A 17,264-nucleotide genomic window follows, 5' to 3' on the forward strand; every position below is an offset into this window, starting at 1 on the left:
ACCGAATCCTTTGGAGGCACCTTGCTTGCCTCCGGAGTTCCGAAAGGGCAGCCGTCGTCGTTGCAGAACACCCAAAGCCCGCGCCGTCTCCGTGTCGGCCTTGATGGCCTGCAGTGACTCGTCCACCGTCTTGCCAAACAGATTGTTCCCGTCGAACCGCATGTCCAGAACTCTGGTCTGCACGTCTTGGCGGAAATCGGTTGCCTTGAGCCAACCGCGCCAGCGAAGGCAAACGCTGTTGCCCATCTGGCGAAAACTGGAGTCGGCAATGTCCGTGGCCACCGTTATGGCGTGGTGCGACGTCACCTCGCCTTCCTGAAGGATCGCCAGGGCTTCCGCCCTCTTGTCGTCCGGGAGGAAGTCCAGCAGGGGAGCGATCTTAAACCACAGCTTCCCGTCGTAGCGGACCACAATCGCAAGGGCGTTGCCCACTTTAATCGTCGTCGCCACTGACGAGATGACCCGCTGTCACATGGCATCCAGTTTATTCCCCTCAGCATCCGGCAGGGAGGTCGAAGTTGAGGCCGCCGCCCGCACCGCCTTCTTCTTGGCCGCCGCGGAGACAACCGAATCCGGGGTCGGCTGCGCCTTAAGGCACATAGGGGTGGAATCCGGGACCCGGTACTTCTTCTCGTACCAGTCTCTCTTGGCAGGCGCCATGGACGGGTTCTTCAGGATCAACAGCCCTTCGTGCCAGATGTTGTCAAGTAGAGGAATCGAGAGGACCCGTCTTTCTCTTGGCCTCACGCCGTTGATATAAAAAACCCTCCTTCTGTTCCTCGGGGCAGAGCTGGAAAAACTCTGAAGCCCTGGCGACCATGGCGTGAAAGGAGTCAATTTTGTTGGGCGGGGAGGCCGAAGGAGGTGGTGATGGGAGGTCCATCCCATCGTAGCCACCGTCGGCATCCATCCCCGTTGTCTCCGTCTCCGTCTCGTCCCTCGGATCCGGGGAAGGAGAAGAAGGCTGCGAAGGCCGAGAAGGCTGGAAGTGCGGGGAGATGAACTCTTCTCCACTTGATTGGAGGGCTTCCCGACTGTCCAGGCTCCGCTGGATCGTCAGTTGGGGGTAAGGGCAACCTTGCCCTTATCTTCGTACACAAGGCCTGGATTGCCATCAAGATTGCTCCTGAATTGTCTTGTGGCCCAGGAACCAGTTGCGACGGTTGGGGAGTGGAATCCTCCATCTCCACAGGTTCCTCGTCGGCACCACCATCGCTTTCTTCGTCCGCCTCGTCGGGATCCCTCCTGTGGGTCTGGACCTCCTCAAACTTCTTGTTCAGGATCTTCACGACTCCAGCCAGCTCCTCCTCAGAGGCTGTATCTGTGTCCGTGATAGCCACCGGGGCCCTCCCCTTCTTTTTCCACCTGTGGTTTCAGGGAAACTCTAGGCCCCGAGGTTGCCTCCACTGGTGTGGCCCCCACGGGCTTCACCAGGGCAGCCGCGACTCCCTCGATAGAGGCCTAAATCAGGGCCTTCACAACCTTGGGTGAGTCCGAGGCCTTCACCTTTGGGGGAGGGTCACTGCCTCGCTCCCCCTCGGCTTTCTCTGTCGGGATCGACCGGGGCTTCTCCCGAAGTTTACCCGGGTTCTCCGATTTCCTCTTCCCCAAGCCAGTGCGCCCTGCCTGGCAGCCGAGGAGCCCGACAGCTCGGCACTCCCGGTGCCCGCGGACTCGAGGTGCTTAGCCTTTTGTTGGGCCCCCGTCGCCAGAGCGCCCTCAAAGGACTTAGAAGACCGCTCGGATTTCTTTCTCTTCTCACCCGCTGCTAGGCTCTTCCCTTCCAGCCAGTTGGTGAGGCGGATACGCCGATCCCTCATAGTCCATTCCGACATGTCCTTGCAAACCGCACAGTCCTTCTGCATGTGCATTTTGTCTTCGTGAAGGTAGTAGAGACATCTGGAATGCTCATCCTCCTTGAAGACATTCTGCAACCCGCATCCAGGGCAGCTCCTGAACAGCTTGGATCCGGGCGTCGCGTTTCCTTTGTCCTGGGCCATATCCATGCGGGTAGGCCTCAAAGATCTTGTGGAATCCTCCAAGAAGTGAAACTCAATGAAGACTTCGCCCTTGAGGGGCATAGAAAATTCCGAAACGGGTCCCCGTTGATCGGAAGTAGAAACGGTGGAGCTTGAGCCTCGATTGACCGAAAAAATGAGAATAAACTCTTTGAAAAATCGCAACACGCAGTAAAAGCTTGAGAGCTATAGCACGAGGACTCCCGACACTTGAACGTGTGGTAAAAATCTGAAGATGGCTCCCAGACGAGGGGCTTAGTTAGAGGGCAGTCATTGGCTGGGGGCAGTATGACCCAGAGACCAGTGATTGGTTATTAGGAGAAAGCAGTTCAGAAACGAAACTGAAACTGATTTTTTCTTTACCAAGGATTCCCAGCCTGACGACGGAGAATATTCATGAGCATGTGAATCCATGCCGGACCCCATGCTGGAAAAGTATGATATTAGTAAGTTGTAGGAAAATAGCATGCACTGGTAAAAGCCCATGAAATTAACTGAAAAACGTTGTTAAAGGGATGTTATGGTTACAAGTAAAACCGAAAAACCTCAGAAATTCACAAGTTATGGTAAACTAAGCAACCATAACTCACGCCACCACCGTGCACTGCGAAGACTAACACCCAAAGCCTCAAAGAACGGCGGCCGCGTAGTTATGGTTAAGTTGCTAAACCCATAGGAAGACCACTTTTTCGGCGGCGTATAACCTCACCCCACCTGGAGGAATCCTCCGCAAACTTTGCAAAAAAAGTATATGGCCAGTTCTGAATTCTTTCGGCAAGTTTGGAGAGGTTTGTTGCAGGGAGGGGCAAAGTTATAGGGGGATCCCAAATGTTTTTTTTCTCCATAGACTGAATGGGGAAAAACTTTGTGCATGGCTAATTTGCAGCAGGAGCAGGGACTTGGTTCAGAAAGTGTGCTTTTGTGTCTTTGGTGGCAATTCGACCAGTACTTTTGTTGCAAATAACTGAAATGTACATCTAAAAAAATAGTTATATCTGGCTCCGCTCTGCAGACCCATTTTCCTGTTCGCTCCGCGGACAGAAGCCTCATTGGCTTGCAATAGGTTGTGATGTCGGCGAACATTGGATGCGGCCGGTGGTTGGCTGGAGCGAAGCGTGCTGTGCGTCAAAGATTTTGGGAAGCGCTGCCATGGTGTATAGAGGATAGTGTTGTGGTGTGTGTGCCAATCCCCTATGGCATTGTGTGCATGGCTGGGGCTCTTGGATGTAACAGTGTGGCCACTGAAATTAGTCATATCTGGCACCACTCCGGCGTCCCATTTCCCAGTTTGCTGTGCGGTCAAAAATGTGATTGCACCGCAGTGTGCTGTGACGTGATGTGCGTCATAGGTTTTCGATAATGCTGGCATGTTGTATCCGAGGACAATGCAGCAGCGAAAGGGCCGGGTAAACATACTTTACGGCATCTGGTGGTGGGAAGAAGGGATGGAAAGGGTGGGGCAGTGAGAAGTGCTTCATCTGCTAAATCTCATTAGAAGAAGAGGGTGGTGTGCCAGTGGTAGCTGTGCTTACTCCGCCAATTCACGGTTACCTCAACAGGCAACACACTTGTGTGGTGATTGCAGGCAGCCTTCGTTATGGCATGACAGCTCCAGCGGCAATCTCTTTCTGTGATGAGTGGTGGCAGGCTGAATTGCAGAAGGGGAGTGCATTCTACATTGCATGAACATTAAAAAATAGCGTGTACTATGGTGTATTCCGTGTGTGCTACCTCCGTAGCCCCTTCGATGCATGGCTGGAGCCCTTGCACGGAAAAGTATGTCCACTGGTTGAAAAGGTAAGTCCACTGGTTACAAGTAGGTGTTACATTGTTGCTTTGTGTGTGTGGTTTGGCTGCATTGCTCACATTGTTGGTTGCATGGGTGTGGTGATTGCTAGAACATCCTACAGTTGGCGGTGTATGGGTGGAGATGCTGCAGTGAGCAGTCCTGCAGTATGTCCATTGGTTGCAATGTTGGAATAGTGTCCATATAGAAGAGGGTATTGTTCAACTGGTTCTTATATGTGCTTGGGTAGTCTGCATTGCGTAGATTAGTAAGTGTTGTAGTGCACTATGCAGTATTGGTTATATGCACATAATACAGTATTGGGAGCAGGACCAATGTTGTGAAGATTTTGTTGTTTGGTTGGCATTAATACAATGCATTGTGAATGGAAGTGGGTAGCGGTGCCAAACACTGTGGTATGTTTGTGCATTATGGTAAGTGGAACATGTGTGCTTGCATCCCTGCTTTATGGTGCGGCGGTTGGGTAAAAGTGCTGGTCCAAATGTTGCCTTTGTGAATTCTGGTACATGGCTACATGTTCGCCTGCATGGCTCTGTTATGTTGTGGTGGGTGTGGCCAATGCCTAGACTGGTGGGTGCAGGGCCAAAGGTAGGGACCTTAACACAATGGTTGTGGAGAACATTGTAGACTTGGTAGAACAGCATAAGTGAGCTGATGTGCGTATGGTGTAGGTCATTGCATGTGTTGCACATTAGGGAGTCACATGTGACCATTTGCATTTGCTAGGGTTTGCCCTTTATAATACCCTTCAAATATTGTTTTGGATGCATGGCTGGAGCCCTTGCACTGACATGTATGTCCACTGGTTGCAAGTAGGTTTGACATTGTTGCTTTGTGTGTGAGGTTTGGCTGCATTGCATACATTGTTGGTTCCATGGGTGTGGTGATTGTTAAAACATCTTACAGTTGTCAGTGCATGGCTGGAGATGCTGTAGTGAGCAGCGCCGCAGCCTGTCTAGTGGGTGCGGTATTGGAATACTCTCTGTATAGAAGAGGGTACAGTTGAAGTAGATGCAATATGTGCTTGGGTATTTTGCATTGAGCAGATTAGTAAGTGTTGTACTGCACTCTGCACTATTGGTTGTATGCAGTTACTTCTTACAGTTGTCGCTGCATGGGTGGAGATGCTGCAGTGAACAGTGCTGCAGCGTGTCCACTGGATGCAGTGTTGGAATAGTGTCCAGATAGAAGAGGGTACGGTTGAACTGGTTCTTATATGTGCTTGGGTAGTCTGCATTGCACAGATTAGTAAGTGTTGTTGTGCACTATGCAGTATTGGTTCCATGCACTTACTAGAATGTTGGGAGCAATGTTGTCAAGATTTTGTTGTTTGGTTGGCAGTAATAGAATGCTTTGTGAATGGAAGTGGGTAGAGGTGCCAACCAGTGTGGTATGTTTGTGGATTATGGTAACTGGAACATGTTTGCATGTATCGCTGTATTATGCAGCAGCAGTTGGGTAGATGTGCCGGTGCCTATGTTGCCTTTGTGAATTCTGGAACCAGGCTACATGTTCGCCTGCATGGCTCTGTTATGTTGTGGTGGTTGTGGGCAAGGCCGTCACTGTTGGGTGCATGGCCAAAGGCCGTAGGACATAGGCCATTCACCCAACAGCCTAGGCCTTCACCACAGCCACCACAACATAACAGAGCCATGCAGGTGTAACTCTGCATGTATTTGAAGTTGGTGACTTTCACACAATGGTTGTGGAGGGCATTGTAGACTTGGTAGAACAGCAGAAGTGAGCTGCTATGCCTTGACTAGCATATGGTGTATATCATTGTACCTGTTGCACATTCGGAGCCACATGTGACCATTTGCGTTTGCTATTGTCAGGCCCTTATAAGACCCTTGCTTTAGGAAGTGCTTAAATATATTGCGGCATGAAAGGAAGTGCTCAGCAGCACACATGTAAAAAATGGCCAATGTACACAGGCACCTATATACTGTTCAGCTCACCAAACGTAATGTTACACAGCCATGCATGCAAATATGTGGCCAGGGTGAAAGCTGGCAGGCTCAATTGCAGAAGGGGAGTGCATTGCACATTACATGAGCATTTAAACATAGGGTGTACTTTGGTGTGTTCTCTGTGGTAGGGGCCTAGCGCCTTGGAAGCATGGCTGGAGTGGAAAGGGAAGACAGACTGTCCCTGCTTTACTGGGGTGCAGCCCACACTGTAGCTGGGAAAGCACATGTGCCACATCCTGCCCTTTTAAGCCTGGTGGGCATGGAAATGGAACTGTGGGAATTAGCCAATCAGGTGTTGAGGGTGTGCCTCACAGGAAGGGCTGGTACTATTTTTCCCCCATCAGTCTGTGTAGTGAGGGTGGCAGGCAGCGATGGAGGGACGCAGAGTCCTAGTAGTGGCCGATGCCTTTGTGGAAGATCTGTACAGGTATGCCGCACAAGGAGCCATGGCCGTTAATTTGACGTTGGAAGGAGTTGAGGTTTTCTGGGGCACTGTCTATGAGGGCAGTTTCGGCAGTATGGTTGACCTTTGCAAATGTGTGGACTTTGTCGGTAATGTTGATGTTGTAGTACTGCATTATGGAGCTCTAAATTTGGGGCACATGTCGTGTGGACGTTTGCTCCGTCGCCTAAAGAAGTTGATGTAAGAAGTGATGCAGATTGTTCCCACTACCAAGGTGGTTTTCTCAAGCATACCACCAAGAGGAGCAGGGGACCATGCCGTTGTCATTTGTCCACAGCCAGAGGTCAGAAGGTGTTTTATTAACAGAATCATGTGTCAATTTATGTCCCCTGCTGGGATGTTCTCCACCGACTATGACATCATTAATGAGCAAAATTTGCACTGGTTCCAGGCAAATGGCATTTCTTTGACCAAAATTGGCAATGCTGTTTTGTCTTAAATGTGCAAAAAGTGTTGAAGACAATCCTGTAAAAAATGTAATGAGGCAAACCAAAGAGAAACTCAGATAAAGAGCAAAAACAAAAAAGGTTCTTTGTAAGCATGTACAAAAAACACAGAAAAAAAAACATCTTTTCCGAGGGACCAATAAAGACCCACACCCCTAACCTGTTTCACACTTCTTCACCCAGCACTTCTACCCAACCGCTGCACCATAAAGCTGGGATGCAAGCACACATGTTCCACTTCCCTTCCTAGCATGATAACTCTGCAGATTCAGTGGTAGTTTCAGGATTAAATGTGCCACATCCACCCCTTTTCAGGATGATGGTAGCCATGGAAATGGCACTGTGGATGCAAAGGGTTTGCTCAATAAGGTTTCTGGTTGTGGCGTGTATGGAAAAACTGTGGCAGAAGGTCTCTGCGTACAGAGAATTGCAGAAGACTATGGTGGAAGTGTGCAAGCTAAGGGGCAGCCATCCTGTGTGTTTGCATGCACTGTATGTACTTGTTTGCAGTTGCTAACATACACTTAGTGTTGCTTTTCTCCGATAACTTTTCATAAGTTTGCAGTAAGTGGGGTGCTGCAGAATTTCTTTTTGGTAAGTGTACAAGGTAAGTGCCAGGCATCCGGTTGTTATGCATGCAATGTGTGTGTATAATATCATATGATGTGATATTGTATGATATGCCATTTATACTGCGCATATACACAGGTTTTTGAATGCACGCCGAGGCAAGGGAGGGGGAACAGAGGGGAGACAGAGACATTGAACCTACTAGGCCAGGTGTCACTCAGATCATCAAAGTGCATGGGTAGGAGAAAGTGCAGTACATGGGAAGAAGAAACAATGAAAATAAGTAAAAATACAGCTCGATGGTGGCAAGTGAAAGGATAAGTGCAGACATCAGGTGGTGCTGGAACTGTTAGGGATACAGAAAACAGTCCCCAAGTGTGGGGTTTGCCAGAAAGCCAGTGCAGGGGTGCGACTGGCGGGGGGAGGTTGCTTGGGCCTGAGATCAGAGGGTGGCCAGGCAACCAGTGCAGAATCAGTTTCAGCAAGGAAGTCAGCAGGGGATAGGAGGAGAAAAAGCAGAGGCAAAGAGAAAGGTTTTGAGGTGCTCACGGAACCGCCGATGGTTCTCCTCACGTTTCAGGGAGGCTGTTGCAGAGGGAAGCCCCAGCCAAAGAAAGAGATCTACCACTAACTGGTTGCTTGCTGAAGCAAGTGACCCTGAGGGAGTTGGAGGCGGATGAGGGAAGATCTCGAGCTCAGAGATATTTAGGAAGTGAGAGTTGCAGGTATTGAGGCCCCAGGGCCCAGAAGGCCTTGTGCATAATGCAGAGGGTTTTGACCTTATTCTTTGCAGCTACTGGGGGCCAATGCAGACATTTCATACCCAGAGAGATACGATCCCTGGGCTTCAGGCCAAGCAAAAGGAGCACAGTCTTCTTCTGGATGAGTTGCAGAGGGCAGAGAGTACAAGTAGGCAGATTTAGAACAAGGCTGTTGCAATAGTCTAGCCTAGAGTGATCCACAGCTGTGGAGACAGTGAGCTTTTCAGACGTTGCTTTAGGTTGGTAACATACATTCAGTGCTGGTTTTGGTGCCGTATTTTTACGATTTATGTAGGAGATGCGTTAGTGGGGAAACAAATTCGTAGTATTGTCGGAAGGAAAGAAGAGAGTTCCTGTTTCAATATTACAGTGGGTGATACGGGTAAATGGAAACATTGTAAGCATATACAATTGAAGTGCCACTTGACGATAGTGGATGGCAGAAAGAAACAGTAACCTTTTTAAGAACCTAGTGGCCTCTCACTGGCAGGAACCGTGCGCACAGGCACTTATAACGGAGTTGTAAACATACTGCAGAAAAAGTTTTCATACCTCCACTTTTTAGTTATGGGTACTCATGTGGATGAAAGTTGATGCACAAATCTTGCATTCTTTTACTGAACTTTCTACTGGACGTGCTTTCCAATGACATGACACTTAGAGGCTCAATGTGCAACGTTACATATGCAGTGTTGTACAGAAGTGACAGTGTTAGATGCTAATGTCTTGGATCCATTGGTGGATGCGTGTGTGACTATTTAAAAGTACCCAATGAGGTAGTGATGGACAAAAAATTGTTGAAAGGGAAGAAGGACTGCTCCTGCTTTACTGGGGCGCGGCCCTCGCAGTACTTGGGGAAGCGCACGTGCCATATTCTGCGCTTCTCACCATGCTCGCCAATGGAAATTGGACTGTGGGGATTGTCCAATCAGGTGCTCAGGGGTGCGTCACAGGAAAGGGCGGCAACATTTTTTTTCATTACTCTGTGTAGTGAGGGTGGCAGGCAGAGACACACTGTTTTGATAGTCAGTGATCCCTTTGTGGAAGATCTGTTCCATTATGCCGTCGAAAAAGGCTTTTATGGCAATTTCGATTTGGAGGGAGTGGAGGCTTTGTGGTGCTGTGGCGATGTGTGCAGTTTCGGCAGTCTGCTTGCAGAATGTCGACGAGTGGCCACTTTTGCAACTGCACATGGTGTGGTCGTGCACTATGGAGCGTTGCATTTGGGTTCCATGTCTTGTTCCCGTGTGTGCCGTCAACAGAAGAAGTTGATGAAAGCAGTGAAGTGCATTTTTCCCACTGCCAGGGTGCTTTTCTCGTGTATACGACCAAGAATAGTATGGGACTATTCCAATGATTTTTGTTGTGTTATTAGCTACTTATTACATGTTTCACAGTACATGTTTTACTCTCGAACATGACAAAAATTTGAATATTGTATCTCCATGATGCGTGCTGCAGACAATGCCTGAGTTTCTTCATGAGTTGTTTCCTATACTGGAAAGAACTCTGTAACGGAAATGGTGTTTATAGCAATGAATTGTGTAATGAATTATGTATCACATAATAGTTCTCCCAATGACCTCTGAAAGTTTTCTGCCAACATTATATTGACACTCCCTTGTGGAGGCTTTTCATGAAAGGTAAATGCACATGTGATGTCATCTTTGATGTCATGGGTGTTAGTTAGTGCACGGTGGGGGTTTTCGGTTTTACTTGTAACCATAGTATGGATAGGCTGTTGTTAGTGCAAAGTAACTGTAACGTCCCTGTAACAAACGTTTTTGCACTGAATTTGCTAGGTTGTTCTTAGGGCAACTGAAGCATAACGTCCCTTTACCAAAGTTTTTTCACTGAATTTGATAGGTTTTTAGTAGGGCACTGAAACCAGAACCTTCCTTTTGCATAGTTTTTTCAGTAAAGGGGATAGGTTTTTAGAAGCTCAACTTAACCATAACGTCCCTCTAACAATGTTTTTTGTTAGTGTATATTCATATATATATATATTCAGTAAAAAAATGTGTTAAAGGGACGTTATGGTTTCAAGTAAATCCGAAAAACCCTTGAAATTCGCCAGTTATGGTAAGTTAAGCAACCATAACTCGCACCACCACTGTGCACTGCTATGACTAACACCCAAGACATCAAAGATTACATCACAAATGTCACTGATGACATCACATGTCTGGCTCCCTCTTTTTTCCTTTACTGATATATCTAGAAACTAAAAAATCATAAACTCATTATTTCTATTCAAGTACTATATTTGTAGAGTTTTCAAATATGTTCTTACAGTAATTCACTTAGGTTTCACTCACAGCATATGAAACATATGCAAATGGGAAAACACAGATTTGGAAAACAGCAATGCTTTGTGTGTATAATCAGTAAGGTTATCAACACGTTCTTATAGTTCTGGCTTTTTTAAATTACTTTACTTTCCTGGATATGCTCATATTTGTATACATTGTATGTACACTACTCTCCTTAGGGTCAAGTCACATTATATGATAGTTATACATAGCGAATTAGTAGGTTTGAAGCACAGCGATCATTTATGTGTATAATGTACATCAGTTGGGGTATGAAGATTGGCTGCTAATACTGTTGTATACTTCATTTTCCCTGTATATGCTCATATTTGTATGTGTTGTTGTTATTTGTGTTTCATTTTGAATAATGCAATTATGTCGTAAGGGGGTTTTATTAGCTAGTTATTAAATGTTGCCCAGTAGACAAAACTGTTATAAGAAGCATGTATCATTTTACTATTGAACATGGTAAGATTATTAATATTGCACATCCATCATCTATGTTGAACACAATGCCTATGTGTCTAAATGAGTAGCTTAGTATACTGGAAAGAACCTGATAATAGAATGGTATTCATAGCAATGCATTACTTAATGCACTACATACCTCATGAATTTTATTCCAATAACCCTTCACACTTTTTGATCAACATTACTATAAGATTCCCTTGTACAGACTTTTTATGAAAATAAATGCACATGTGATGTCATCAGTGATGTCATCAATGACATTTGTGATGTCATCTTTGATGTCCTGGGTGTTAGTCATAGCAGTGCACAGTGGTGGCGCGAGTTATGATTGCTTAGCTTTCCATAACTGGCAAATTTCAAGGGTTTTTCAGTTTTACTTGGAACCATAACGTCCCTTTAACATATTTTATTTACTGAATTTCATAGGTTTTTAGTAGCGCAACTTAACCATAACATCCCTTTAACAAAGTTTTTTTTACTGCGTATACACTTGCATCGTGTGAATTTGGGAGATGTTTACTAGAATTCCCTTACTTTATATATATATATAACATAGAACATACTGAACCCCTGCGCTAATGATTTTTGAAGGCGACGGACTGTGCGTATGTCCGCGGACGGGCGCGGACGACATCAACACTACCCAAACACTCAGGGGGTATCTGAAATTGTTCTATCATACCATAGAAAAACTGCACAAGTTTAAAAAGCAGCACGTAAACACATTGTAAGTAATAATAAATAAGCAGAGCAACCTACACGTCTAACACATCAACCATCCATTTAAATGTCATATGTAATGAAATGGATTATACCATAACTAAAAAGATATGCCGCCAACATAATTTCCTCACAGAAACTGCAGAGCTAGGAGCGACAGTACACAAACACAACACAATGAATACAACTTCATTTTCCTTATATAGTTGTATACTTTTTGTATTTTTTCAGAACAATTAATGTATTTGTGTTTTTCATACAATTAATGTATTTGTGTTTTTCATACAAAAATGTGCAGCACTTTGGATTGGCTCGAGGAGAATTTTCCTCGTGACGAAATGTCGGAAGATAGCGATAATAATGGTACACTTCTCTGCATAAGCAAATTAATAGTCAATACTTTGTGTACTTAACATATATATATTTATTTTTCACAGACCATGCAAAGATTGAAGAAATTCCACCAAAAGACAAAATGCAAGACACCTTGCAACGCATAGAACAGAAAGTGGACATGCTGAAAGATAATTTCAATGGTTTAAGGCAATTTGTGGAGGAGCATGTCAAAGGAAAGAATAGATACCACTGTACTACCTGTACCTGTCCCGCCTCTCCATGTCCCAGTGAACTATCCCCAAACCCTCACGAACAACATAAACGTTTTGACGAAATTTCCATCCCTTCATCCCCTCACACCCATATTCTGGAAAACTCTAATTCCCATATATTTGTTTCAGTTTCTGCTTCCCCCCTCTCTTTCATAAATGCTGTATATGTGTATAATAAAATAAATGTTATGTTAGTTGTAATGAAATTATTTGTGTCTAATTTGTTTCTTAAAAAACAGTTCAAATGGCTGCGGACAGTGCGCCTGTCCGGCCTGTCCGTAATTAACAAAGTATGGATGTCTTAAAGACACTACACCTATCCGTACCATTCGCAACCAAGATGAAACTGTTCTTAGAACACACCAGCTGTCCAGGATGTCCGTAAATCAACGAAATGGGGGTGTCCTAAGGACACTATACCTGTCCGTACCGTTCGCAACCAAGATGGAAATGTCCGTAGAACAGACGCGGTGGCCGCGATGTCCGTAGTCAAACAAAATGGAGGTGCCCTAAGGACACTATACCTGTCCGTACAGTCTGCAGAATATCTACGCACATGTGCACCACACCCGTAAATCCAGTGAACATCGCGCCTGTCCGTAACAGTCCGTCTCACTTGTGTCGCTCTTTTATTTAGTTTCAGGACCCGCACACTGTCCGTAGAACACCCGTGCGCATGCGCACGACCGTTCCTGTGAATTTGGTGTCCTGCGGACACCCATTCACTTTGCGGGCGTGTTCACGACATCATCATGTGACCGCACCCACGCTGAGCGTGTGTCCTAATTTGCGCCCTTTGTCTGCTTCCCCAACATTTTAAAAGCACTTATGCAGACAATCCAAAGTATTTTACAGTAAAAAGTCACCCTTTCACATGTCCCAGACAATGGCCCTAGCTTTCCACATGTTTTTTGTAAATTTTTGATCACTTTTCAGTGATCGATATGGTCACGAGGCGCACCCCTCCACCCCGATAAAAGGCCACACCCCAGAGCTCATCTTCATTATACTTCTGGCTATTGTAGATTGACTTTTGCTGCCTTTAGTGCTCTAGCGGAGATTACCTCACCAACACTAATGGCATCCATGACTGCTGTTCCTACATCAGCCTCAGCACCACCCCCAAACCCTCCACCACCACCACCTCCCCAAGGGCCTGCAGAGGGGAATACGCGTGAGGATGTAGAGAACGAGGATGAAGAGGATGAAGAGAATGAGGTCGAGGAACTCCCTACTACCCTACTACCAGCACTCGCCGGGAGTCAGGGGTGTGGCGGATGTTTACCGTTCATGGTAACGTACCGAAAGCATGTGCGAAAAAGGTCACCTGTAACCAGTGCAATTTGGTGCTGAGTCGTTGGAGACGTGGTCCATACAGCTTTGGTACGTCATCCATGAAGCCACACCTAACTTTGTTCCACGGTGCGGACATTCGCAAAGTTGTACCATGTGAAGAACGTAGTAGGTTGAGTTCCTCCGCAGCACCCTCTCTTTCCAATCCTCTCTCCACAAGAGATACTGCTGCGGGAGAGCGCATCCCCCCAGCTGCTTCACAGGCCACTCGCGATGCTGTTGACCCTTACCTTTCAAGGGTCACAATATTGTGTACGTAGTGCGACGCAGTACTCTGCAGGGGGGAGAGTCTTCGAAGTGCTTTCGAGACTACGGTCAAGGAGCACCAGAAGAGCTGCTACCTACCTAAATAAGGCCCACCCTACATTTTCTTCTCCCCACCTGCTCTTTCTTATCCCTGTGGTTGCTGTCGTTTCTTTACCCTCCTTTTCCCTCCATTCCTAGTGTGTCGGGTGTGGAAATAGCCACAAAAGATATATAAAACAACAAAATGTTTTTTTAAAAAGGCTCTTTTCAGAGCTGCCTTTCTCAGTTTAAAAATAGAACTATCAAGTAAACGGTGCAGGCCCCCGTGCATTATTTTAAAAGTCCACGGACAGTCCTAGGACAGATACAACTTTGGGGTGCAACCCTAGCAAAACCAATGCACTTTTCTCTGGGAGTAAGTGGTGGCTCTGAAAAGAGCCTTTTGGTGGTGTTTTGTGTGTTTCAAAAACTTGGATTAGTCAACATGTAATGCAAAGTAGATGACTATACTTCCAAAAAAGGTCGCAATGCATTTTGAACATTTCGAATAAAAATCTGATCGCCAGCATATGTAAGATGGACACCATCTCTGTGAAAAATGAATGTGCTACGAAACATAATATTTTCATTGTGGAAAGACGACATGCCAACATCTCTTAGAAAGGCACAAACAGCCTTATTCACATTGCGCCTCGCTTTCTCCATTTGTGGACCAAATGAAGAAGAACGCAGCCACATTTGTGTTTGCGCAATACGTGAAACAATTACTTGGGAATTTGGAAACATGTCCATGACCTTCTTAAATCCTAAACTGTTCCCTCCACAATGAATTATAATTATGTCAGGATGACACTCTGTCTGTAAAGTAGAACAGAGAGGTACCAAGTCCAGCCACTTCATTCCACGCACTCCATGCCAGTGCACTTCCACATGAGGGAATCCAAGATCTGCAGATATACCACAACTTTCAACATGCACTTTCAACCAATGTCTCCATGAGTCTCCCAAAATCCAGATAATCTGTTTTTGAGCACACACAGCCATAGCTGTCTGTTCTCCTCTCAGGAAAAAGACGTCCTCACTAAATCTCTCTGTACACAACACACCCACTAAACTTTACTGACCAATCCCTAGCTCCGCTCATTCTCATTTGCATGCCTCTCCACCCCAGAATCCCTGTATGTAATACGCGCTGTCCGCAGACTACCGCCATGTCCGCGGACATGTAGAAGATCTGAGCATAGCGAATGTACATTTAAATAGTATTCCCCCATTTCCCCTTTAGGGTGGGCTCTGAAAAGAGCCGTTTTTTTAGTTTTTTTGCAGATGCCTGACAGACACCTGTTATTTTGTATTTTTTTTGTTTTTTTTCTTCTAGCTTACTCCTAAAATCTTCACATAACCTGTTCCAAAGCAATCCTTACATTCCTAAAAAACATGGCATTTCCTAAAAAAGATAAAATAAACACCATCTGCTTCGAAATAATCTGCATTACTCGAAACAATGTTCTCTTGGCTACAGAAAAACATACCAGCTCTTCGCATGAAAGGACGCATGCCTCAATTAATTGCACACCTAGCAATGCTTTGATCAGGACAAAAAACAGAACTGTTCTCCCATTTTGCTCTAGGAAGTAATCCAGAAAAAATACTTTTGCAGTTGGAAAGATGTTGATTACTGCTTGAACCAACTGTTCCAAATCTCCCAACAAAGTAGGGGAACTCACGTAGCCCAAATGGAAAGCACCATAGTGCAAAACTACCACATGGGGACTGTTCATCCTACGCATATCTCTGCAAACTTGGAGAATTGCCTCTACATTGCAGTCAGTCGCAGCGCTCCACACCACCTCCACTCCTCTGACATCGAAATTGTTTACCACATGTCTGCATTGAGAATAGTGCTGTAAACCATGGACAAACATATCTCTGAGCACCAACACCCTGACTGTCGCCACCTCTGCCATCTTCACTACACACACTCTCTTTCTACACAAATCAACAACGTCAACATCTGATTGGCTGATCCCTACAGTCCCCTTTCCATGCTGGATTTGCTGTAAAACCCTGTATGTGGCAAGCCCCTCCCGCGGACAGGCACGGTGTTCGCGTGGCACGTAATTCTTAGCCAGTCCTTCTACCCTTTCCACATCACTCGCGAATCCATTCCCTCATTGGACACAGCTAAGCAGTCACACAACCATCCACCAATCACATCCAAGACCTCTACAACTAACTCCATCATCAGAGTTCCGCACTTCAAATATACTGTTGATCACTCTGAATACTTGTCTCATATCATTGAAAAGCACCTGCTACAAAAACAACTGTGCAAGTCTCCAAGTTTTCTACTTACAGCTCCATTCATATGCACATGCATGATTACAAAGTACAGGTATGCATATTTTATTCAGAGTACATGCACAACAGTTATAAATCCATATAAACAAAGTAATGCCACTAAATCTGCATAGCCAATACCTACATACCAACGCTCCAGCTTTAAGAGCGAGACTCCCGATTTTTCATTGAAAAATTGTACTACTTTTTACTGTCTCCCCCATAACCTATACATACATGCCAACCCTACCAATTTACGTGCGAAACTCGATTTTTCATTAAAAAATGTCACAATTGTTTAATGTCTCATGCCTAAATTAATACTAATCCCAATGCGATCTTATGAGAAACATAAATGTTCCCGATTGCTATGGTGAAATCTCCCTCTCAGGTGCTCCCGATCGTTCGCATGTCTAGTTATAATATGACATTATTCAAATTTTTCCCATTTACTATAATGAACTATCATTTCCAAACCTCTCTGCTATCTACAACACAGCTGCTAAACAACAAGGGAATTTCATGACCTTAAAATTGTACTCAATTGCGAAGCTGGTTGAACTAACATACTGCAAACAACATATAAAGGCTGCACATAGTCAAATAAAATGCATGCATACACTATGTTCAGATATCAAACGAGAATACTACAACAAAAACATAAAAGTTAACGTGTACATTAACATCAGTGCTATAAACACAAACAATTACTAACTTCTTCCTTTTACAATTGCAGTGAGGACCACTCTCCTGAAAATCAACAGCATCTAAACTACAAACAACATATCCGAAGCAACCTGCTCATTCCACAAAAAGAAAGTAAGTAGAATACTACCTTCATATTCTTACTGTTCCTCAAAGAAACTGTGTGGTTCATTCATGTAATTTGTGCACCAAAAAAAAATATCGATTTCTGAACCATTCTGCCCACAAATCCCCATTTACTAAACAGAGATTAACAGGCAGAATGGCACACAAATCCCTGTTTTTTTTAAACACAAATAACATACTCAAGCCTTAGAATGTTAGTACTACAAAACAAATAACTGTTTTAATTTTATACCATTAGGTTTACTATTAATGCTTCTCCTCACCACTAGCTCATTTTCTACTCTCATCTGAACCTGGTGTAGTAACATACAAACAGAAAAATAGCCTTCCCAACTCATTGTAACTACC

The sequence above is a fragment of the Ambystoma mexicanum genome, chromosome 10 (genome assembly GCF_040938575.1).
Source record: "Ambystoma mexicanum isolate Mex_15411 chromosome 10, UKY_AmexF1_1, whole genome shotgun sequence".
Taxonomy (NCBI): Eukaryota; Metazoa; Chordata; class Amphibia; order Caudata; family Ambystomatidae; genus Ambystoma; species Ambystoma mexicanum.